Source organism: Perissodus microlepis, chromosome 7, assembly GCF_051167445.1.
Source record: "Perissodus microlepis isolate ML-2025 ecotype Zambia chromosome 7, ASM5116744v1, whole genome shotgun sequence".
In the NCBI taxonomy this organism is placed as follows: Eukaryota; Metazoa; Chordata; class Actinopteri; order Cichliformes; family Cichlidae; genus Perissodus; species Perissodus microlepis.
Window position 1 is genome coordinate 7254685 of NC_140467.1, and position 24749 is coordinate 7279433.

A 24749-nucleotide genomic window follows, 5' to 3' on the forward strand; every position below is an offset into this window, starting at 1 on the left:
CTCTTTGTTGAGAGGTCCCTCCACTCATCTTAGTGAAAAAACAACAACACATACTGCTAACACATGTCATTGCAGTTTGATGTGTCAAAATATATCATAGGTCAAATTTACCATTGCTGCTGTTTGTCAGCTGATCTGAGAGCTTTATTTTTATTTTTTCTCATCAAATTTGCTCCTGCCACACAGAGAACAAAGATTTTTGCACACCCCTTCTTCATCTAAGTCATTGGTTCCAATCAGTAGCTCCTATGTTTGTATATTTACCTGGTTTGCCTACAGGTGACCTCTGACCTCAGGAAACACAACTCCGTGGGAGAGAGAAATGTTCCGGTGACAGGCCCACTCGTGGGCGGCAGAGCGGTTTTATACTCAGACTGGCATTATCTGCATCTCCTGCTCTGCTCAAAAGGACAGGGCCACTAAATATACCCTGTAAGGCCTTCCCAGGCTCCTCTGGGCTGGGGAGATGCAGCCACCGCTTGGGCCGAAGGCCAATGACATGGCTGCCGACCTCCACTGAAAGTATTTTTAAGGTCAATTACAGGGTACAGTGCCTTTAGATGGCCGACTGGTGCTGAGGAGGCCTCATATTAAAGGTTTATGTGGAGAAGGACCAGAGAACTTTGCCTTTGCTCACCCCAGCTCCCATTGTTACCACACACCCACTGAGACAGTGCACCCAGAAAGATTCCTATGGTGATATATGTCATATATGCAAGTGTTTCGAGTATGTTTATGTGAGTGTTTTCTCTTGCAAAGTGTTTCAAAGACGGATCGTTATTAAGTATATATTATGATGAGTCTGTCAGTGGCTCATCGTTCTGGAATGGGTTTTTACTGATAATGTATTTTTGTAAAAATGATTATTTATGCATCTGTCAGTGTTATCTGGAAATTCTTGTAAATCCCATTGTCATTTAAGGTTATGTTGTGGTTATTGGAATTTTAACTGAAAAGAAGAAACTCTAGCCTTCTAAACTGTAATCACTTTTCTTGCATTAAAAGCTTCCTCCATGCTAGTGTTCCTAGGTAAATGTAAAAGTATTTTTTTTAAGTCTGCATTGGCAACAACAGTCACATGTCCAAATAGCAACTAATTAAGTTATTCCACAAAGTGAAAAAAAAATTCTGGATTAACTGAACGCTTCAGTCAAACAAAACAGAGTTTTGTTTCTCTCCTAATGGCCAGTATAAAAAAAGGATGAACTATTACAACAACCATCAGTATTTAAGTATTGTTTTAACTCAGACTTGCAGCTTTTCTTTATGACCAGAGTACTGATTATGATAGCTTATAGTGGCAATTAGAAAATCATTTGAGACAACCTTTATAATGCACATTGACAGATACAGACAGATAAACAGAGCTTGGTCCTCATTAGGCTTATCTTAATATTTCCTCACACATACACTCACACAAGCCCCATTCTCTTTACATAGGCCACACACGCAGACCGCCACAGCTGACCGACACTTGATATAAATGAGCATCCAGCAAGATGCATTTGGTTTTTTTCATGATTCATTCCAACACGACTACACTATGCCATAAATACAGGCCTGTCAAAATGTGTTCTACCCCACAGAGAGGGGAGTGGTGTGAGGTACAGTAGACACCATTCACTCTGTGTTTGGAAGGGGCAGAAAGTTGGAGTTGGTGGCTTTGGTCTCCCTGAAGAGTAAGGTATTGATGGGACAAAAGTGAGGAGAAGGATTGAAAGGCCCATTTGTGAGGGTCAGTCATCTCTGTGTTTGCTATGCTGTGGCTCTGGTGCAATTCAATGGACGCTCTATCCACCCGACCTATTTCAATCCAGACTCTTAAGTCAAAAAAAAAAAAAAAATAAAGACACTGCAACTCAAAAAGGTCACACTTATATTCATTTTATCATAAAACATAATCACTTAATAATTTTAAATCAGTTGCCTTTCAATTAAGTTCAATAAATTCTGTCTAGAAAGTCCAAGTATAGTTTATATCTTTGTGAACATGATCATAAAATTGTTTGGGTTTTGTTCTGAAATTTAAAAAAAAACTGCTTTAATTACAATTAATAAAAGACCTTTTCAAATTAAAAAAAAAGCAGTTATGTTTTTGTGCAGAACTGGACTGTAGTTCACGTGCGGTCACAGTCCCACAGTTATGCTTATAGATTTATGAAATGCAATCAAGGCGGGTCAGCCCACTGTTTTAGTGGTCTTATCGTAAACATACCATGGGCTGTGTGAGAAGTGCTAAAATTGTCACAGCATACCACCATATCGGTTTAAATTTCCACAGCAATCAAGGCTCTAAGAGCCTGAATAAACACTATTCCATTCCAAGCTGGGGTGTACAGATACACAGATTTTTAATTTTGGAAAAATGGTGCTTTAACTGAGTCGTTCTTATTATTAGCAAGCTTCTGGATTTGAATTACCCATATAAAACAGAAAAGTAAATCAGTATATTGTATAGGTTGTATAATCCTTACCATTTCTTACAGTGCTGTGCAGAGACTTCAGTCACATTTCAAATCTGAATATTTTGCTTTTATTGAAACATCTGCAAAAATACATGAAAATACAGTATATAAGGCAAAACAGAGTTTGCACAATTCTAACAAACTTGAAAGTCAGTATTTGGTATGACCACCTTTATTCTTTGACACAGCCTGAAGACTCTCAGGCAAGTTGTATTGCTTCTTCTTTTGATGTCGGCAGCCTTTTTTCAGTTCTCTGTCAAGATGATCCCATACTGCTTCAATAATGTTGAAGTCTGGGCTCTGAGGAGGCCAATCCATGATTGAGAGTGTTCAATTATGTGTTTTTGTATCCAGGTTTGTTTTTACTGAACTGGTAGTGTGTTTGGGATCATTGTTGTGATAGAAAATAAAGCCATCACCAGTCAGATGTTTTCCAGATGGTACTAAATGGTAGATCAATCAAGAAAAACAGATATTTTTGCATTCATAAATTCATTTTTCACAAAACCTCCAATACTACTGGCTGAAATGAACCATGACAAAGCCTCCACTCTGTTTTACAGACAGATACATAAATACATACATTTAATGTTGTACCTCTCTCCTGAACTCCTCTGTGCATATTGACAGTGATATAAACTACAAATGTAAAATTTGGATTCATTATCCTTGTAAAATCCGTTGCCATTGATTTTCAGTTTTTGTGTAATTTGGCATACAGCCACTCAGCCTTTTCTCTCTGTTTCCCTTCCTGAAGAATGGCTTCTTTACAGTCACTCTTCAACTGAGACCATTTCTGACAAGGCTTCAATGAATAGTTGTTAGATCTGTTGAAGGGCCTGATCCTTTGTTGGATTTTTTCCTGTTTCTTAAGGACATGACTTTCAAATACATTCATCTTCTGTTGATAGTTTTAAGCCTACCACTTCTTCTTTGTTTTCTGCTTGGCCAGTTTCCTCATTTTTAAGGTCACATTGCACAGCATGCCAAGATATGCCAGGTTTTCTGCTAACAGCTCTTCGGGAATTACCTTGTTGGTGTGAAATACTATTTTATGCCTGTAAAACTATGTTTTCTTTGGCATTTTTCATAGATTAAGCGAAAGACATGGGAACTATTAACTGTTTCTCAAGAGCACTTTAAAACAATTACCAGAAAGTCTGGCTTTTTGGAAACAAAGTATCAAGAAATGAAGGGTGACACAAGGCTTTTGCACAGTACCGTACACTGAGAGTATTTTCCATCCATTCATCTTCTTCCGCTGAGTATTAAGCGGAAGAAGAAGCAGAGTATTTTCCATGTGGTACATAAATTGAAATTGTTTTAGTTAAAAATAAATATGATTATAATTTTCAGAATCTTCTGGTAACTAAGTTTTGAAGTAGATTTGAAATTATTCTGTGCTGCTTCTTTCAAGGACGTATTTGACTTAGAATTAAGTTCATAAATAGTGATTATGTCTACCTTTGCTCTTTCAAGAACACACTTTCTTCAGCTTTCCCTCTTTTACCTGCGGTGCACCTCATGACGTTGTCTTCCTGGGAACATCTTCACTCCTGATCGACATGATGGGGCGAGTACACATCGCCAAACTGCTAAGTCTACACTGGCTGGGGTGCCCCATGTTTGCCCTGGGGGAGAGCATCTGCTCTTGTCTGCTGGGCTCTCTCGGTCAGAAATGGCACACCATGGTGTGATGGACTCTACCGGTCACTGTTCATCGGCATTGTAGGTGTGAAATTCCCAGGAATCCCCAGTACGGCTGCTTCAGAGTCCAGTAGTTGAATCAGAGAGAGGATGGGAATGGATGTGTTAGACCTTTTGGTCAGACATCATCACCGTGTCTAACTTGAAACCCACAGTCTAATATTTCTGGGGCCCATTCTTGCCTCAGGACATAAACTTACAAAGCACTCATTGAACTAATCTTGGGTTTGTAAAATATTTTCTTTCCTGGTTGTTAAGTTTTAATGTAATTGATTTTATAGGACATTTCAGGTGTCTGACAGTCAGTGACTCATGGAATATACTCACCACATGTAGTCAGCGCCTACACTCAGTGCCCTTAATTGACAGTTACAGGAGCGTTGTTGGTGGTGGTGATGGGGAGGCCTTTCATTGGGCCTCTGGGTGTGTCACCAACATGACCTGGAATAACCCAGTTACTTTAAAACCTTACTGCAACTGTGGCAAAATCGGGTTGCAGAAATAATTTAAAAACTTGGAACCAAAGCAGTGTTCTTGCTATTACTTCACTGAGATGCTGGAGTCCAGTGACGCTGTCTTAGCTTTTACAGTATACAAAGCACTCAAGGGTTCATCTCTTCTTTAGCTGTTAAGGTACTTCGATGTCAAGTTACCACATGTTAATTGAGTACACCAAAACAGTGGCACACAGCCAGGGAGTAAGATCTCATTCAACATTAATCTTGCCATGGTTAAACCACTCTATCCTCTAAAAGGCAGAAAAGAAAAGCTACACTGTATATTTAGGGGAGGTGAATTTACACATTTTCCCCCAATCTATGTTTAGTTTTAGGGAACTATTTTTAGTAACTTTATTACAGTCAGTCAATAAATCTGTGCATGCAGAATTACTGCTAAACGGTCAAAAGTTTTATTAGTTTTTTGACCCAGGTGTTGCTCCATTCAGGAAAGCTAGAATTTTTTGTGGTCACTGTTAAAAAACTCTAATAAGCATCAGCATTGTTTTCTCTGGGTTTTTTTTTTAGTGACACACAGAAAGAAAGACCATTTAGAGACCCCAGACGGTTGGCAGGAAGAGGATTTGTGAACTAGCGGAGAGTTTAAATTGAATTCCCCGTGTGGGCAGCTGGTGGTCTGATATGCACAGACTACAGGGCTAGGTTTGAGCAGGCTCCACTCTTTTATATACATTCATCTTACAAAGCGGTTCTCATTGAAGTGACGTTCAATTTGGCATGGCTGTTGGTACCAGGTGGCTGATCTGAACATTTCAGGAATTGCTGATCTACTGGGATTTTCCTGCACAGCCATCTCCAAAAATGCCTCACTGATGTCACTGGACAATGCCAAACAGGGGCGTAATTTCCAGGGGGGTTATGACCCCCCCAATAATCAGACCCAGCCAATATAACCCCCCTCCCCCCCAATAAAATTATGAATAATATCTTGCATAAATAGGCTGTTGATTTTCTTTACTCATTTCAGTTATTACCAGCAAAATAGTTGCGTGTTTAATCATCTGGGAATTTACAACATATTTATTTATTTATCTAGACAGAGATCTTGACCCCCCCAATGTTCAGCACAAAGTTACGCCCATGATGCCAAGACTTCTATGAGCCAACAGGATGGAACAACAACTCAAATAATTACTTGTTAGAATCATTGTATGCAGAAGAGCAGCTCTTAATACAATTACAAGTCTCTTAATACATGCTATAGATGGACTACAGCAGCAGAAGACAACACCAAGTGCCACTCCTGTCAGCTGGGAACAGGAAACTGATGTAACAATAGCCTTCAGATCAGGCTTATCATTGTCTAATCTGACGAGTCTTGATTTTAACATTTTGCTGGTAGCATTGCAATTTGTCAATTGCACTTTTTGGGCTCCTTAGTACCAATTGAGAATCATTTTAACTCCAGAGTCTAACTTAACATTGTTGGCGACCATGTCCTTACTGTTTCCATCTTCTGATGGCTGCTTCCAGCAGGATAATGCACCATGTCACAAAGCTCAAATCATCTCAGTGAGTTCACTGTACTCACAGAGTTTCCACACTCACTCAATCCAAGAGAGCACCTTTGGGATGTAGTGGAACGCAAGATTCACATCATGGATGTGCAGCTGACAAATGTGCAGCAGCTATGTGATGCTATCATGTCAATATAGACCAAAATCTCTGAAGAAATGAGACAGTTCCAAAAGCAAAAGAGAGTCCAGCCCAGTACTAGCAAAGTATACCTAATAAACTGGCAGGTGAACATTATCATTCATTTAATTTGCACAATCCTTTTTTCTTAAATTGGGTAAAAAGCAACAGAAATTATGTTGTTTATTTTTAGTCTAATGAGTTGTAGGCCATGTCTGACCTGTACTAGATTAATAAGTGATTTAAATCGGTGAGATGGGATTTACAATTTGTTGTACCAGTCATGAAAACAAAGGGCACAGAGGTTTGTCCTCTCTGAAACAAAAAGAGGGAAGAATGTGAGAGTTGTTGTTACTGCTAAACTTTGCTGCACTGCAGTGTACTGTATTTACACCACAGCTCTGTAGAGCCCCTAGTGCCTAGGTAGGATGTTGGGTGTATTCACATTCCTAAATACCAATTTTAGATCAATCATATCTCTTTTTTTTTTTACTTTCTCCCTCTTTCTTTCTATTTCTATTTCTATTTCTCTATATCTTTCATTTTATTGTATGGGTTTTTGTTTTTTTGTTTTCTTTTGGCTGCAAAGTCTGATGGCAGCCTGTCATGACACATCTAATTTTCCTTATCGCATGACCACTTTGTGCTATTTTTATCAATTTACCATCTTTAGGGTAATGACCATACCTGATTATATTGCAGACAGTAAACAAACAGCAGCTTTCAGATGTTGGATTAGTCCTTTCTTTATCACCAAAGCCTCCGATTAAAGACATAAAACACCACAGAAAGGCTGTCCATGTCACTGGTTTTGGAGGATTAGTGTTTCTTAGCAATGAAGTACACAGAAATGACTTTGTCTCTTCTTTCTCTGTCATTGCTCTACCAAACCATTTTCAGCTGTCTCAATCCCCAGTCTCGTGTCTGAGTTTTCACAGCCTACAATGAAGGCAGCCCATAACTTTAAGTACTGTTTTGTGGACCTGTGTAAATTTGACACCATTATGCCACTGAGAGGGTCTGTGTAGGTGTTAATGTTAGCATGGGAGATTGCCAGAGATCTGTATAATGCCTGCTTACCTCATCATGTGCTGCCAAAAAGTTCTCCTTTACTCTTACATTATGCTGACATTTTGGTCCTTCTGCTCTGCTCCAAGATCTCTGGCTGTCTTTTTTGTTGTTGTTGTTGCGGTATTCATATATGTCCCAACTGCTCTTTTGCTTATCCCTCTTCCTGTTCCTGTTCAAGGAGCTAGCACTGTATCCTAGAGCGCTGTCCTCTTATTTAAACTTAATGCCTTCTTTTTCTGCAAAGGTAAATCAAACTGAGGCCAACAGATTTGCCAGTAGTGGTGGATGTAGAGATGTCCTGTGATGATGTCTTTTTTTTTTTAAATAATTTTTAGCATCAATGTTTAACTTTCATGCTATGATCTTGAAGTTGGCATGCAGCAGCTGAACTTCCACAGAAACCTAACTAGAAGTGATTTAAAGTATAATGTGTTTTTTTGTTTCTGAAGTCTCTATTACCAGTTGACTTGAACCTTAATTTTAACCTTAATTTGTTTTAGTGTACTTTTCTTTCACTTTACAGCCCCCTTTTTCTGCCACTGCCCAGTTTAAACTGGCAGACTTGGCAGAGCAAGGTTTGTGTGTGGTGGCACTGGGGGCAGGGTGCAGAGCTTGCCTGGGCTGACTGTACCCAGCCCCTCATAATTACGGACAGTAAACAGCTAGTGCTTTTAGGTCTGATTTTCCCTGTCTCATGGGGAGAGAGTTCACTTTGGCATGAGAAAAAAAGGCAAAGAGGATGAGAAAAGGGGAAAAGACATTCTGAAGGTGGACAAAAAACGTCATCCTTATTCTTGGTGATGAATATGGAAGCAGTTTGCAAAGAGTTATAAACACACAGACAGTCATTGTGCCCACCCCCAGAACTTAACACACACACACAGTCATAGTCCTTCCTGAGCAGCAGTCGTTTGATGTGATCTTATAGTAAGTCTTAATTAAAACTTCCAACACCCCCTGGTTAAGTATGTGTTTGGTCTTTTTCCTTCACTCCCTGAAACTGTCAAACTGATCACCTATTTTATGTCTCTCTCTGTGTCTGTGTTTTTCTTTCCGTCTGCCTGCCTGTCTATGTCCTTCCCCTGTCTCTTTCCACTATTTCTAAAGCAAAGCCCTTCTGTCCTACACCCAATACTTGGTCTAAATTTACTTTTGGTCTTCCTTCTTTTCTTTCTTCATTTTAATTTCCTAGACATTTAACACGATCACTGGCAAACTCTCACACTTTATCTCTCCCTATTGCATTTTGAGGTTTCACTGGCAGAAGTTGAACCGATTTTGCGACATTATATTTCATTCATAAGGTCCAAACTAAGCAAATAACTCTCTGTGTATTCAAATGATTTGCTGTATGACATCTCTGTTTCTCCATCTTCTTCCTCATTGCTCTTTTTCTCTGTCCGTGCACTGCACGGCACTAGCAGGCGGTGGGACTGGAGGTTTTCTTTGGCAGGCTGCTCCCCCTCTCTTGGCTGAGACAGGGCCTGTGCTACTGGCTGGGAGTGTGGAAGGGAAGCAGGGAGGTAGTGAAGGCAGAGGGGAGGGAGAGAACGGGCTTGGGAGGAGAGAGGCTGGAGGGGTAGAGGCGTGGTCTCAGCTGGTAATGAAGTCTTCTCTTTTCATCCTCAGAAGGCAGAGTGGGAGCGAACGGGCCCGGGGTCTGCGCAGCTCCACAGCCTTCTCTGCCTCTAAAGTGTGCTGAGCGCTGCTCCGCTCTGCGCTGCCTGTGCCTGTCTCAGTTCCCGTCTGCCACAGCTGAGAGATACAAAGATACCAAGACTGAAAGAGACCGCTACAAACATGAAGCTTTTCCTGGCATCGGCTCCACAGCGCTACTCTTGAGGTAAGACTTCCTTCTTTATGTGCTGCTCTTGACCGTGCCTCGCTATGTGCTCTGCTTTGCTGTCCGTCAGTCTCTGTTGATTGTTGTGGTGGGGGCTGGGAGGTGGGGGTGTAAGGGGGCCTGTCCAGGTTAAGTCACTCCCACTTTCATTATGCATGTGTACGTGTGTGCACGTGTTTGCCCATACAGTGTGACCAGTTGTAGGTAGCTGTGTTTTGGCTCATGTGAGAATGCACCTCTGAATATGCAGCATGTGTGTGTTTGTGACTTTGCACAAATGAATGCAGTCAGCGTCAGCAGTGAAAGGTTTATGTTAATGGTAACAAATGGGTTGTAGCCATGCAAAGAATGTGGCTGAAGCACACATGAAGGAAACAGGATGAAGTGGCAGGTATTATTAGAAAAAAAAAAACTTTGGAAAAGTAAGGTGAAAGTGACTATTCTGTAAGAATGTTTTGGTTTTTTAAAAATTGCTTTGTTTGTCAGATGAACTTAATATCACTCTTTTTACTGCCCTTCTGGGCTAGTGTTAATGTAATATAGAGCCATAAAGTCATTTTAAATGAGCTGCTAAATAGTGTGGTGTTACTGCACCTGAGTGTTTGGCCACATGTGGATATTTATTTATTTGCACTGTTTATTGCTGTTGAATGCAAAAGGCTAGTGGGGCCCATCTCTGTAAATAAAAAGGACAGCAGGCACTCATCTGCAGCCCAGTGACACCAGGCTTTGAAGTGATTTCAGTGGATCTGTCCTCCTCCCCGCTGGGCATTTCAGATCCGGCCTGCAACTCTCTTACTTTCATCCGCATTCCCTTGGAAATCCATCCATCTGTATTCTTTCACACACCTCTTTCCTGATCCCATTCACCCCATGAGTTCTTGCACCCTGAAACCCCTCTGCGAGGCCTTCACCTCCTATCAACACCTCCTGTATTTTCATAGACAGTATTCCTACAGTTTTTATTCTCCATCTCATCTGACGTGCTTCCAGGGAACGGGTCTTTCCGATACCTCTCCCAGAAAAAAAAAAAAACTAAGTGACTTTCCATTAGTTTTTGCTAGGCCATGAGAATTATGGTTTCCCAAATGAATGGTGTACAGGAGCCTAGCTTAATTGAAAAAACACAAGCATGGTCTGCCATGAGGAGACGGTCCTTGTGTCACTGTTGAACTGTGCGAATGTACTTTCCAGAGCTGGCGAGGGGGAGAGAAGGAGAGAGAAAATACAAAAAAGAGCATGAGAAGGAGTACAGACAGAAGGCTGGGGCAAACAGATTTATTAAATAATAGTGTGGAGAATGAAAAGAACTGATTGAAAACATTGGTGGTGTTACACAATGCCGATCGAGCACCAAATAAAGATGAATCAGCAGAGGGCATCAAATTATATAAAAATTCTTCTAAAGAGAGGCAGAAGAGGAAAAAACAGTTCAGTGTGAGTGAACTTCCAGTTTGGCTTCAGAAAGGATAGTTTGGATAAAGTGAGATTTTAGTGGCAAAAAATGACATAAGACTCCCATGTTGAGGCAGTTTGCTAGCACTTTAGCCCCAAGGACAACAATAGAACACAATAGAACTGCACAGTTCTGCAAGTTTGACTTGTAAAGCACTCCAACACACACTATCAATATCTGCCTTGCCTCCTGCATTCTCTCCATCGTATTTCTCTTCTTCCCTCCCACTCCCCCACTCCCTTCACTGTGTTTGTGTGAGATACTTGTGAGGCAGCCCCATATTGTGATGATTGAGGCCCTGTCATTGGTTCAGATGGCACATTTGTCAGACACATGTTTGCCAGCAACTGCTGTTGCTAGGGTGCGCGGCGCTGCTGTGGAAAGCATCTCTTGTTGACTTCCTCACTGGGTGGTTCATGTGTTTGTCAGGTCACCGTAACCCCTGACACCATCACCACCTCCTGCTTTTCGTACTGCCTGTTAATGTAACTCTAGACTCCCAAAGAGATTACCGCCACACTCATGCATCACTGCTGACATAAGGAAACATAAAAGATCAACATTTGCAACTGCAAGAGGATAACAAAAAGTATTTGTTGTAAGAATCGTCCACAAGAATCTGATGAAAACACATGCAGGCAGCCTTCACTGGAGAATGTGTAAAAAAAAAAAAAAAAAGATAACCCCAGGACTTACTACTGATTTACTACTCCAGAGGTGGCACACACATATTATTTGTGATAAGTGCACTTTTTTTCAATTTATCCTCACTGACAATTATTAATCAGAATCCATCAACCAGATACAGATGACTTATTGACATACCCAGTCTAAGGATTACATGTAGTTCTGTGTCTAAGGGGCATGACAATGGTTTAAAGGTTGGGTTATTATCAGCTCAGTAGGTACGTAATACAGTGGAGAATATTCCAATATTCCATTAATTTTTATGTTGAGTGATGTCATCATGACTTTCTGACTTCTCTGGCTCAGTGCTGGCAGGACTGAGATGACTTTCATTATAATTTGGTAGTGAAAGGTGAACGGTGACTTCAGTGCTCATGTCTGCTCTGTCCTTCCTCCGTGGGATTAGAATAGAAATATAGAATAGAAATATCCTGTATTGTCAGTAACTGGGGAAATTCAAGTGTTCCCGCAGCAAAGTGACAGGCAGATGGAGCATGGAGATAAAAAAAAAAAAAAAACAATTTACAGCATAATAAAAAAAATAATGTGCAGTTATTAAGTTATTAAAAATGTAAAAGATTATTAAAAACAGAAAATGGAAAAACTGTGCAAATAACAGTGGTGTTATTTTTGCCAAAGTTCTTCTGTTTCCTTCCACCTGCACTGGGTCGAGAGGGCATCCTAAAACAGCGCTGGCCTTCATGATGAGCTTCTCTAAACGCTTTCTCTCAGCTGTAGATAAGCTACTGTTCCAACAGACAACATCATAGAAGATAGCTGACATCACCACAGAGTGAAAAAAGGTCTTCAGAAGCACCCCCCTCCAAAAGATCTCCTCAGCAGTCTGCTCTGACCCTTCCTGTAAAGAGCATCAGTGTTGTGACTCCATTTATTGTTCAGGTGAACATCTGTGTACTTATAAGAGTCTGCTCTCTTAATGTCAGTTCCCTGGATGTTCACTGGTGTCGGTGTGGTGGGTCTGCACCTGCGGAAATCCTACACCAGAAGATGGTGTAGGATTGATCAGAAGATGGTCCCACTGGCACCAGTCCACACAGTCCTGAATTCACTATCTGTATTCTGAGTCATCCTCACCTGTTATGAGGCCAGCTATGCCAGAGCTATCAGTGAAGTAGTCCACTAACCACTGGGACAGCTCCAGCTTCTACCTCAGAAGTCCAGGCTGGATGGTGTTCAAAGCACTGGAGATCCTTACAGTGCTTCCAGGCTTCTCCAGCTGGGTCAGAGTTTGGTGCAGGACGTAGATGGTGGCATCATCCACCCCGATTCTAGGCTGGTAAGCAAACTACACCAGATCTAATGAAGACTGAAGGAGGAGGCAAATATGTTTGAGGACCAGTCTCTTGAGGGTCTTAATCAGATGTGAGGTCAGTGCTACCAGCCTGTGGCTGCTGAGGTCCTCCGGATGCGTGGTCTTTGGTACTGGTACCATATAGGATGTCTTTCACAGCTGTGGTACTTTCCCCAGCTTCAGGCTCATGTTGAACATGATGCCAAACAGTTGGTCAGCGCGGCACCTCAGGAGCCTGGAGCTGATTCCACTTGGACCTTCAGCTTTTTGCATCTTGATCTCTCGCAGCTCGTTTCTCACCTGAAGTGTTGAAAGGGACAGGATGGTGTTGGAGGAAGGGGGGCATGGGATGGAGTCTTTTGAAGCAGAGGTGGTGGATGATGGCTGAGGGCTAAGAAGTCATGGGAAGAAAAGCTGGCTCTGGTTGAAGATAGGGTGTTTGCAGCAGAGATGATGGGGCTGGGGGAGGGCCGAGTGTTTGGTCAAACTTGTTAAAGAACTGCTTCAGGTCATTCACCCACCCTAAATCTCCTACAGCCTGAGAGTTTGGTTTGTGACCTGAAAAAAACAACTGCTGATTCTGTTCTGCTGAAGTTGGTCCTCCATCTTTTTCCTATAGATGTTTTTTCCACCCCTGATCTTCCTTCTCCGTTTCTTCTGCACCGCTCTCAGCTCCTCTGTATTTCCTGATCTAAAGTATCTCTTCTTCTACTTGAGGAGAGCCTTTATTTCAGGGTTGATCCAGGGCTTGTTGTTGGAGAAACACTGTACCTTCAAAAGGGGCAGAGTGTCATCCACACAGAAGTTAATGTAGTCAGTGATTATGGATTATGGTGCAAATCCTCTTGTTGAGGATTATCACTGGCGATGAAAGCTGAATCTCACGCTATGACCCTTAAGACCAAACAACACTCTTGACCTCGTGGAGTCCAGTTCTTCAGAAAGCACATCATGTCAGGAATGTGAACAAGACCATGGTTATCGTTGTTTTGTTTGTGTTTCTTTCTCTTTTTTTTATTTTGAGATTGTCAGGGTTGTGCACCGCAGATGAACACAGTGTCAGACTGCCAGACTTATGCACTAACGTCCTACAGGGTAAAGGAACATTTAGCACAGTGAAAATGTTGGTAAAAATCGCAACGTTTTTTGGGCCTACCACCACAATCTTTGCTTATCTCCTATCTTTTTTGTTTTTTTTACCAAATTTGAGTTTGGGCGAGTTCGTCAGGTCTTGACACAGTGGAGATTCAGCATGAATCACAAACAAACACAAAGTGGTCAGAACAGTATCAGCAGGATGACTGGAAGCAGTGTATGACTGCACAAGGAGACAACCTTGAAGGGTGTAGATTTGATTGGAATTGTTTGTAAATAATGTATTTTGAGGACATAATGAGTTTATTTTGTGACCATAATCTGTGCGTTATTTACTGTTGTCAAGGAAAAAAATCCAGATTTTTCTCAGCACTAATTTTTAGATGTTGACTAGTTTCTACTTGCTTAAATATTCCATTTACCTTTATCTTATTCTCACTGGTGAATGATCAAAGAAACACAGTCTTAGTAAAAGAGTATTTCTTTAATTATTACTGACTACACCCATAATAATTTTCAACCATAACTGGAATTACCATACTGTTATATTTTGAATTCCCTCCCTCCATCTTTTACTGGACACTATTGCCTCCTGAGTGTGAGCAGAAACCATCTACAGTTGGTGAAAACATAAGAAGAGAAATGATGCGCTCGCGCTTGGTAATACCTTAAAGGAAAGAGCTTTGAATTCATGATAAATTATTGCTTTCATCACAGACTTCTCATGGTGCTCCCAGTCATTAAAACTCAAAAAACCTCAAAGTTAGATGAGAGTATTTTTAAATTTCTAGGCCCATATAATTTTCAGCTAAATTTGAATATATAATTGAAGAGATGGCCTCATGATTAAAAATTGTTATGTGTTTGTCGGCTGATCGCTAACATCAATAGAGACCAGTGTGATTTAAGACACTGGCACTATAAACAGCAGACTTCATATTACAAAAATATTGTGCAGTAATTTTTACTTTTATTGTTCCTTTTCCAGCATCCTTTGTACCGCTCTCGGTTTATTTATTCCATTGTGTAAGTTGTGTAGTAAGTGACATGAATAGTATCAGGACACTCTTAGAATTGAACTTCTTGACCTCATTCACCTCATATCCTTTCCTCAGCTTGCTTGCTTTCACTGTAACTCTCAAACTTTTCAGTCAGGCATTACTGGCTTTCCTTTAAAGAGTCTTTATAATGAAGTACTTCATTTAGTAATTAGCTCATTTATGCAACCCTCTGTCAGGTGCCTTCTCCAGCTGGTGGCGCTCTTACTGGCGAACTAGTCTGTCCGTGCCTAGAATCAGGCCTGTAAATAGGATTTGGAGGCAGATGCTTTATAAATTGCAGTGCAGATGTAAAACACATGACTTTGGGGAGCAGCGAGTCCCTCGGGTTCTATCATTTTGTCTCTTTCTCCTACCTACTTCTACTCCTCTTATTCTTTGATTTCTCTGTCCTCTTATTCAACTACTGCACATCCGCCATATTTTCCATCTTATTGTATGTCTGTATTTATCAGATCACACCTTCATTCTGAAGGTCTCCTTAACCTCCTACACAAATCCAAGTTAATATATAGATATGCTATGTGTTCTAAAGTGTGCATGTGTCTGTGTGTTACGGTGCGCATTTTATGCATTCTTGACTGTAAGTCCAAATTTCTGTGTCAGACTGTAGGTGGTGTACTGTGTGTCTGCTGACAAATAACCTCTGGATCAGCCGTCATGTGTTTATTAGACACTCTATCCAACAGGCAGAAAATTGGCCTGAATTTTTGCCTTGCACCTCTGCTCCTTCTGCTGCGTGAAGGCAGACCCAGCAGCTCTGATTGCTTCTGACACTGACAACAAGACTTAGCTTCCTGAGAAGACTTTCTGCAGAGCTCCTCTTGTATCTGCACAGAAAAGTCAAAGGTGATCAAATCAAATAAGATGTTTTTTCTCTAACGCTTGCCGGAACTTAGAGGTCAGACAGCAAGTTACGTATGGATTGGCAGGTTTATGTTTACTTTCAGTGTGCTGAAATATGTCTTTATCCCATTTTTTAACCCTGACATTTGAACCTGCTGCATCATTCCTTTGGAGTGAAGGGCAGATGCATCATTTGTAAATTATGCTATAGCTACCTTGGCCTGCAGCTTGATAACGTCAGGATCACGTTCCCTTTTCAATCCCCTCTCCGCTACATTCCTGCTGGTCTCTGCTTACTTCTACGTTTCGCTCCAGATGTGGCATTGTTTGGACACATTTGTTTTGGGCTGGGGCCGGTAGACCTGCTCACAGTCTGATGTCATGCTCTATTTAAAGGGAAAGCCATGAGAACTGGGTGGAAAGGCGCACGCTGTGGTTTCACTTCAAAGCTTCTTTCTTGGACTACTGATGACTGTCATCCGTGGCACAGCAATCTGTGTCATGGACAGATGACCACATTCATTTTAACTGTTGACAGATATGTGATTTTAAAAAGGTTTATAGAGGAGGCAGGATTTTGCACCAAAATCAGGAAGTTTAACTTTTACCTCATGGCCTATGAGTTTTACTGAAGTTTTCTCAGTTTCACAGTTCTTTAAAATAACCTGCCACTCCTACGAAGAAACAATACAGGGTCTTATTTAAAGATTAGGCTCAGGCTGTTTATGGTATAACTGAGAGAAACCTGATACTATAGTTGGATGAGATGAAAGGATGATGCCCTCAATTGAACCAACAAACATGACAGGTTTTTATGGGTCAGGGGAGTCACATGCTGCTTAAACTTTCATGCCTCTCTAATTAGCTCTGTCAGTCAATGAACCTGGCACCTCATGCCATTAAAGAATGGGATAATGAATCCTGTCTGTCTCTCAGTGTGTGTGTGTGTGTGTGTGTGTGTATGTGTGTGTATAGGGTATTCTGTACCACATTAAATATGAAATATCTCTGTTCCAGCTATATGGGGGTTAGGATAAGGGCATCTTTTCCTCGATGACTGAGCTTATTGTGTCTCTTATTTAAACTGTGAGCATAGTGGAAAGCCGCTTTACTGTCAGATTCCCCATGGGAGCTCTGCCTTCAGCACTATTTGGCCTTCAAACACATATATATTTGCCAGGTCCTCTCTAGTGTTTCTGCTTCAAAGAGCCAAAAGTTCTAACCCTGCTAAATATTTCCGGTTCAAACGGGCATGTTTGCTAGATGTTCATCCCTCTCTGTCCCTTCTCCTTTCTCTGTGGTATTTGCTAAAGGAGTTCACAGTGGCCTTACAGGAGTTGAAATCTGAAATGACTGAGGTGAAGTGCTATTAGGCAATTTAGTAATGCTCACACACATACTTCCAGAATAAGGGAAAGTAGCACTGAGATAATATTGTCATCACACAGGCTCTCTTTGAATTTGCATCAGTTTGGCATGGCCACATCCTGACAATGCTTAAGTGTTGTATTCACACACTCAGGCACAAATATTTAAAAGGTTAGGTTAGAAGGTGACACAGCCTGCTGAATGTTTTTAAATGCATTATTGCCCATTTGTGCATTGTGTTTTATTCCCAGATTGTTTAAAGGGAAAGATGCCGGCAACGGAAAGTGAGTTTTCCCACTGAGCAGCGTACATATAATTCAACAGTTGTATTTTCAGAGTAGTTATATATAAATGCAGATGTTTTTGACACCGAAATGTGTTTCTCTGTGGGTCTCGCTCCTTTTCGGCTTAAAGTTCACTACAGTGCATTGCCACTGTGGTCAGCATCAAAGGCCTGGATATAGACATGTTTACACACTTTCATGCACAGACACGCAAACAGACCTTTGGATCATTTATATTTACTTACATATGAGAACATAAACAATAAAGATGAAATCAGGAAAACTCTTCAGCTCATGCATCCTTTCCAAAAGCACACTCGCAAAGTCACACGCTCACACACACACAAACAGTCTGCCTGGCTGCGGTCCAGTGCTGCGCCCAGTGTTTCCTCCAAACACAGAGGCCAGATATTACACATAATGAATGGATAACAGTTCAACCCTGGGGTCATGAGGTCAAGCATCTAAATGATCAGTGCTTCCGCTCCAGATTCTGTTTATGACTATGTGTATACACACCATACAGCCTGTCAGACAATTATATACACCCCACACCCAGTGTCAAGCTCAGACAGCTGGCACAGCCAAACATTCACCGTCTGTTTTAGGGAGGGGGAGGGTGGTGAGTGGTTGGTGAGTCAGACTGGTTGAAACATAGTTTCATTTTCATCCTTCTTTTTTTTTTATTTACTTGTGTTTCTATCCCAGATTCCCACAGTCCTTTTTACATTTGAAAAAGTTGGACATCTAAAGAGAACAAATTAGCTCATTGATGTAACTGGATTACTCTTCGCCTGCGGACAGTGTTATTTCATAAATAAATGTTTCACTGATCTTTGAAACAGGAAATTATCCAGTGGGAAAAGTCCAGTCCATGAAAGCAGCTTTGCATCCTTTCACAGCGGTTTTATTTCATGTAGCATCTTTTGCTCTGTACCCGTTTGGAAGTAGGAACAAAATCTTCATCATCACCGCTCATTGACTCAGCCCATGTGTATGTACATATCCATTTGTTTGGATTTGTTTATCTTCTTCCGTCTGTGTTGTATATATGCAGCCATCTATACGTACACCTACACATGTTTTTGTTCAAATGCCCTTTTGTGGTATGTCATGCCTATCTGCGGGTTATACCTCTGCATTAGAAAGTTGATGCCTGACTCTTCAGCCTCAGCACCATAGTGTATATCTCATTTCCGTGTTTGCATGCAGCCTTAAACTGCCGAGGAGAAAAAAGGGGTTTGTTATGTGAACCATGTGTGGCTACCGATGCACATCTAAAAGGTTAAAGCAGCAGGGAACTCAAAAATTGTGCCTACATCTGCCAACTTATTTTACTCTGTATCTGATGTCAGACATGAGACTGTCAGTCTGTGAGATGCTATCAGCTCCGAGGCATCCAGCGAGGCCTAAAATGACCATTGATACCAGAGATAGGTATGATTTTGGTCTGTGTAAATCCTCTAGGCCCTTTTGGCTGAAACAAAAACTGTGATGTACATAATTTCTTACTACAAAGTCACATTTTGCTCCATGGGGTTTTGAGGAATAACTTTCAAAAGCTTCCATCTTTATCCAGATTTAGCGAGTGGGAACAACTGCTTCCTGTAAGACACGGTGGGATTATGAGTAAATGCAACAGACACACAAAGTGTCCTGTGGAGGAAAATGTATTAACAGACTTAATGGTGAGATTGCAATGTCAAGTTTGAGTTTGTTGTGTCAGTAGTTAAAGGGAGGCTTTGTTGATATCATATGTAAGATGTGGAGCAGATCATCAGCTTTCTTCTTTACCTTGCATACCTTATGCCTCTCAGCTTAAATCTCAGTGATGTTAGAATGAGCGTTGCTTGTATTTCCAGAGCTTAAACACATCTAAGGATCTGTCTGTGTGTGCACCTTGGAGAGGGGCTAAGGTATCCCCTGTACTGTCTTACAGCACTACTACTATCTTCTTCACTGTCCCTACTTTTGAACTAATCTCTCTCTGGCTTCTTTCACCCCTGCCACTCTATGTGTCTTGGTTCTAGACACAAACTAAGACCTACAGTCTCTGGTCCTCCAGAGAAAGTTACAGATGTTGTTGGGAAAACCACCTCAGTCCACCTCTTCTAAATCCTCATGGCTCTGTTAGATGCTACAGTGCCACTGTTGTCTAAGCCCCTCCTACAACTTGAATGACAGACTCATAGGCGAGCAGAGCAGAGGTATTACTATCAGGTTTCCCTCTAACTACAGCAAAGACTGAGTCTGAGCCTGCTCTGCCACAGGGATCTTATATTCCCAGAGGCACTCACGTGCCTTCTGCTTATGAAATTACACGCTTGGCCTTAGCTATTCTATTTCACAGAAGAAATTCACTTTTATTGCTGACATTTTGTTTTCCATTACTTTACTAGAGAATGAAAGAGATGAAAAGAAGGATAAGAAGAAGTGGGGGTGGTAGTGTTTAAGAAAAGCCAACAACTATTTCCGTTGGGGAGCTGCTTTGCTTAGTTGAACCGCATGGTTTGGATAAGAGTAGATATTCCGCATAAATATTTTTACGTGTGATTGACAATTAGCCCAAATGTGCTCGTAGTTCAGCTCACGATGCTTGAGAAGAAGCCATTTGAAGTACTTTGATGTAGCTCAACGCTCTGTGATCATTTTCTCTTTTGGTTCGTCTTTATTACTTTCCCTCCTCATTTCCAATCTTCCTTTGCATCAGGTAGATAACACCCTTTGCTCTTTTTTAAGCTCTGTTGTGAGAATATCAGAAAAGTTCAGAAAGTTTCAGGTGGAGAAAGCACGTGCACAAAAAGAGCTCCAAACACAGCGTTCAGTTAGAAACTTTTAATCTCTGTTTATCTAGGCTGTTGATTTATAACTGAGTTCCCAGGACTTATTGGTCAAGCTGTGATGCAGAGGATTATAAACCCTTCAACAGAACTGCTCTCTGTTAGTTATTATTCAATATCTAACACAGAGCTTCAAGTCATGATGGACCTTGAGTGAATTTTAATGAAAGATTTCCTGCTTGGTCCCTGCCAGGCCGACTAACACGCAATATCACCCGCTCCTTAAGAACTCACTTCTTCAAATTAAGGGTGAGGGAAAGGCTGCACTTCTAAAAACAGAATATTTTCAAAGGAATGAGGCCACTTTCAGGAAAGTTACAGGAGCTGTATCCGACTTTAGACCTCGGTATGGGTCAGTGAGTGTAGGAGCAGTAAAACCCAGAAGGCCGTGTCTCCCCCTTTTACTTCACCAGCTCAGGCCAGAGATGAGGTGATCCACACGGTTGGTATGTGTGTGTATGTGTTTGCTCGCAGCGACAGGAGGAAAAAGTCAGACTCTGGTCTCGGTCCAAGACAGGAAAACGCTGAAGTAAGCTTGCCCGTCACCTCCCAAACTCCACTGGCCTAATTATTCCTAATGCAGTTGTGTGATTTATTCTTTTAGCACCCTTTTAACAGGGTGTAGATGTGTGTGTGTCTAATGTGGTAGTCTCGCTGAAAAAAGGTCATGTGAGGAGAACTGCTCTAAGGATGCAATGATGTATCAGATGTGTGTTTTTTTGACAGATTTTTTTTCCTGCCATTGCTTGATTTGTGTCAGGAGCTGAGACTCACTCATTTTATGCTGTACAGAGTGTTCAGAACAGCCCCCACAGAGAGCAGAGGAAAGAGTTCAGTCTGACGAATGATGTCAGTGTTTGGAGAGGATGAGTGTGATGGTGGTGGTGGTGGGGGGGTTACATGGGTCTGGGAAAATAAGAGTTTGTGTGGGGGAGGTAACATGAGATCCCCCACAGAGATGCTAAACTCCTTTACAGACTGAAAGAGAGAGAAGAGGACTCTTTACAAGGATGAAGAAAAACGTTCCCCTTTTAATCTGTTTGCAATCTAAAAATAACCTCCCCTCTCTGTCTACTGCCCACTGGGGCAGGCTTGTTAAAGTGTCTGTCTCCGAAGGGAAAGAGTCAAGTGCTACAGAGGACCAAACAAAAAAGAAGCTAGTAAAAGGGATGAGAAAAGAGGGAGGGGATAAAATGGAAAATGGAGCAAAAGTAGAATTAGAATTCAAAAGTAGGAGGGCAGAGGCAAGGTAACAGCAAAAATATGCAAAGAAGGAAGAGTGCTGGGAAAGATTTAGGACAGATGGATCATCGAGAGAGTGAGAAAAGGTTCATGAAGCTTTAAAGACTGCTAAGTGGATCATCAGATTTCTACCTTGTCAACTGTTCCTTCTCACCACGCCAGTCAGCTAGCCAGACTGAGTGTAAAGCAGTTACACACCAACAGTATGTGGCCCCAAGGTTTTTCTGACTGTTGGTGCAGCAGTAAAAGCACCTAATGCTTGGAAATGTGAAATAACAGAAAAACTTTTCCTTGGCCCAATGGCATGGCACTTCTCTGAGGGGTTCACTGCACATGCGCTGAATCGCACATTCCAGATAGTCACCCATTCTTCAAATGCTTCCCTAGTTTTCAGTCTGACTCACAACTTACTACTGTACCAGTGTGGCCAGCCACCCAGCCTGATGTGTCATCCCCATCTGTTACTGTTCTTTTTCCCCTGACTTCCAGGAAAACGAATGGAACAGGACAGTATTTATTTTCAGTGGGATTTGGTAATTTGTACCAACAACGTATTAGAAGAAACGAACAAAGAGGGAAAGAAGTTCTAAAAATGCAAGACACTGTCTCCAGGACATGCTGAGCTTCTCTCGGAAACTAAAACAATCTCTGAAAGTTGGAAAAGAGACTCAAAGAATGTGGAGAAAAGTCTACTTGGTGGATTCTTCAAATTGTGACTCTGCTATACTCAGAGGCTCCTTCTTTCTGACCTGCACTACAGAGCTAGCTCTCAACTTGCTCACCTCTAACATTCCACCTTAAACAGCGGCAGATAAAAGCATCTCGTCATCTCTTCTCTGACCTCAGTTCCCTTTCATTTTATAATCACACTCACACTGTGGTTAGCAGAAATATTATTCAGATACTCTCAGATGACATAAAGAGCAGACTGTTGCCTGCCAAGTACACAACTGATATGCTACAATTACTCAGCGTAGCTGATAAACAACATATGGACGCTTCACTTTCAGACAAGATCACACAAAAATACTAAAGCTACATACCTTATCAGTGGTGCCTTTTTTACCACTGTGATGTCATTTTCCCATTTAAATCAGGGGGAACTAACCTCCCTGCCACCATTACTTTTTCCTTTTTTAACAATGGAACATCAGCTGGGCGTCTGTGGAGAGATTGCAACACTGAGGTTATTCTAGTCTGCTGGAGCTGCAGCAGTCTGGGGGAAAGAAATAGCACAGAAATATCTGAGCCCCTGACCAAACCAGCTAAACACCATTCATAAATTCCTCCAAGATTGCAGCCAAGAGCCTAAGACCTGACGATGTTTGGACTGCCTGACCTGCTATTTGCTCTCTCTGCCGGTTTGAAGCAGACTACCTTGCCATAGAAAGAAAGGTATTCTAATGTTAGCTAAGAGCATGTCCTCAGACACATTTTCTGTCTACTGCTAGTTTTCCCTATCCTTCAAAACATAACAGCAGAGATTTGCGTATTTGTTTTTTGAGGTCAGTCGAAGCTTTTAACATTTCAAATCCTCTCAAAACTTTACGAGCCTATATTTCATTTTAATTTCCCTGTCTTCGGTCTGCATGCGCGATAGCAAGGTGGATAAGAGATGCTGGGAACCTACTCTCTAGAGAAAAATCACCAACCACATGAGACTATCTTCATTTGTTATTCTTTCCTGGAAGTGTTGCAAATGGTACTCCTCCACATAGTTTTCAGTACATGAACTCTGAAAGTGTCTTTCTGTAAAAACAAAAAAGAAGTTAAGGTACGCATTTTGCAGTAGATAAAAAAAGGACATGAAAGGGGCTTCCTTGTATTTATGTTATGTTTGAGATGGTTGTGAATCACAGTTAAGCAGATCATTTTTAATGTAACTCTCTATCCTCAGTAAGTGGATAATAAGAAAGCAGGATCAAAGTCATCTTCTGTAATCACATTTTACATTTGAACAACTCTTATTTATTTAGCATTTGTAGATATTTTAATATTTATACTTGCTAAATTATTGCTCCTATTTTTGACTAAATCTTTGACCAAAATCTGGGTGTGTTGTAGTGGCGAAAGGTCCTCACATGGCCCCTAAAGACCCAGTAGCCCTAGATTAATGGCTTTCCTGCTACCCAAGAGATGAAGACTGTGCCAAAACAAATGGTTGGGCACGCGATGTTGGCATGACAAATTGAAGTGAGGTCAAAAGGGCAAAAGACAGACCACAGCCCAGACCGACGGTTTTTCTAGTGGGGCTGCAATGAGACCATAATGCTAAGCTGAGAGGTCACCAGCGCAGGGTTACAGGTTGTAGCTTGTCCCTGTCTCAGCCTTTTAATGGACTGTGACAGGGCTTCCGATCCCAGCAGCCTGGCCAAATGTTATATTCATCAGAGCAGCTCCTGGGTGCAGCACTAGCACTTTTCGTGGATACGGAGTTTGACACATAAATTAGAGCGTGCTATCCTTACCTCAGCTTGTGCAATCAGAAAGGTATTCATCTGATGTGCATCATTCTGGAAGCGAAGACAAAAAGAAGTTGGCAAACTGTGCTGTAATGCTCACAGTAGTCATTTCACTTGAGTTATTTATTGTAAGTTTATAAGATGTCAGAAATGTGAAATGCTGTTGTAGTATGCAGTCAACCATATAAACAGCAAAAGAAATAAACACCAGTTCTGAGTTAAAACAAACGTCATCACTCACTTTAAGGTATGTTACCTCCTTAAGTGAGCTCATTTCAGATTTTGGAGACCATTCTTAGCACCGGCGCAGGCGTTTGTCCACGATTGTTCAGTGTTTACTTCATGTTTTCCAAGTGTTGATTTGGTGACAGTCTGATATGGGATTGTGGTTTCAACTCTTGCGTTTTGAAGTAAATTGGCTAAATCAAAGTAGAAAAACATAGGCTGTAAATCATTACCCGTTCACTGATAAAAATGTTTTTTTGAAATGCACGGAGCATTATGTTCACACATAACTCAGGATGTGAATGCTCACATATGGTTGAAGGTCAAGAGGGGATTGTTGGTGTTTGGGTGACTGTGAGAACCTTAGTCTTGAATACTCTGGGTTTCTTATATTTCTTTGTGACCAAGGAGTAAAGCATTCAAGCAGATCTAGTTGTGCAGCAGCTGTAAAAATAGGAAGGAGAGGCAAAGTATAATTCATGAGATAGCGGGCACAACTACTGCGGCTTGCATATACTATTTTGCACAGTGTTCAGATTTACGTTTTTTTCCTTTATTCATCTAGATTGTTACAGCAACTAAATTGCTCTTGCCGTTTGGTACAGAAAAGTTCAAAAATGTATTTAAAAAACTGA

The 24749-nt window shown here is 41.3% G+C and overlaps 1 protein-coding gene across 4 annotated transcripts in view; it reads left to right on the top strand.

Annotated features, from left to right (window-relative positions):
• Window positions 1–24749, top strand: part of znf469 (zinc finger protein 469) — a 205051-nt gene that overhangs the window by 155672 nt on the left and 24630 nt on the right. For all 4 annotated transcript variants that reach the window (XM_084933053.1, XM_084933054.1, XM_084933055.1 and 1 more), the window contains one exon: window positions 9026–9239. The gene's annotated coding sequence lies outside the window, so the exon portion shown is untranslated. The remainder of the gene's footprint in view (window positions 1–9025; window positions 9240–24749) is intronic.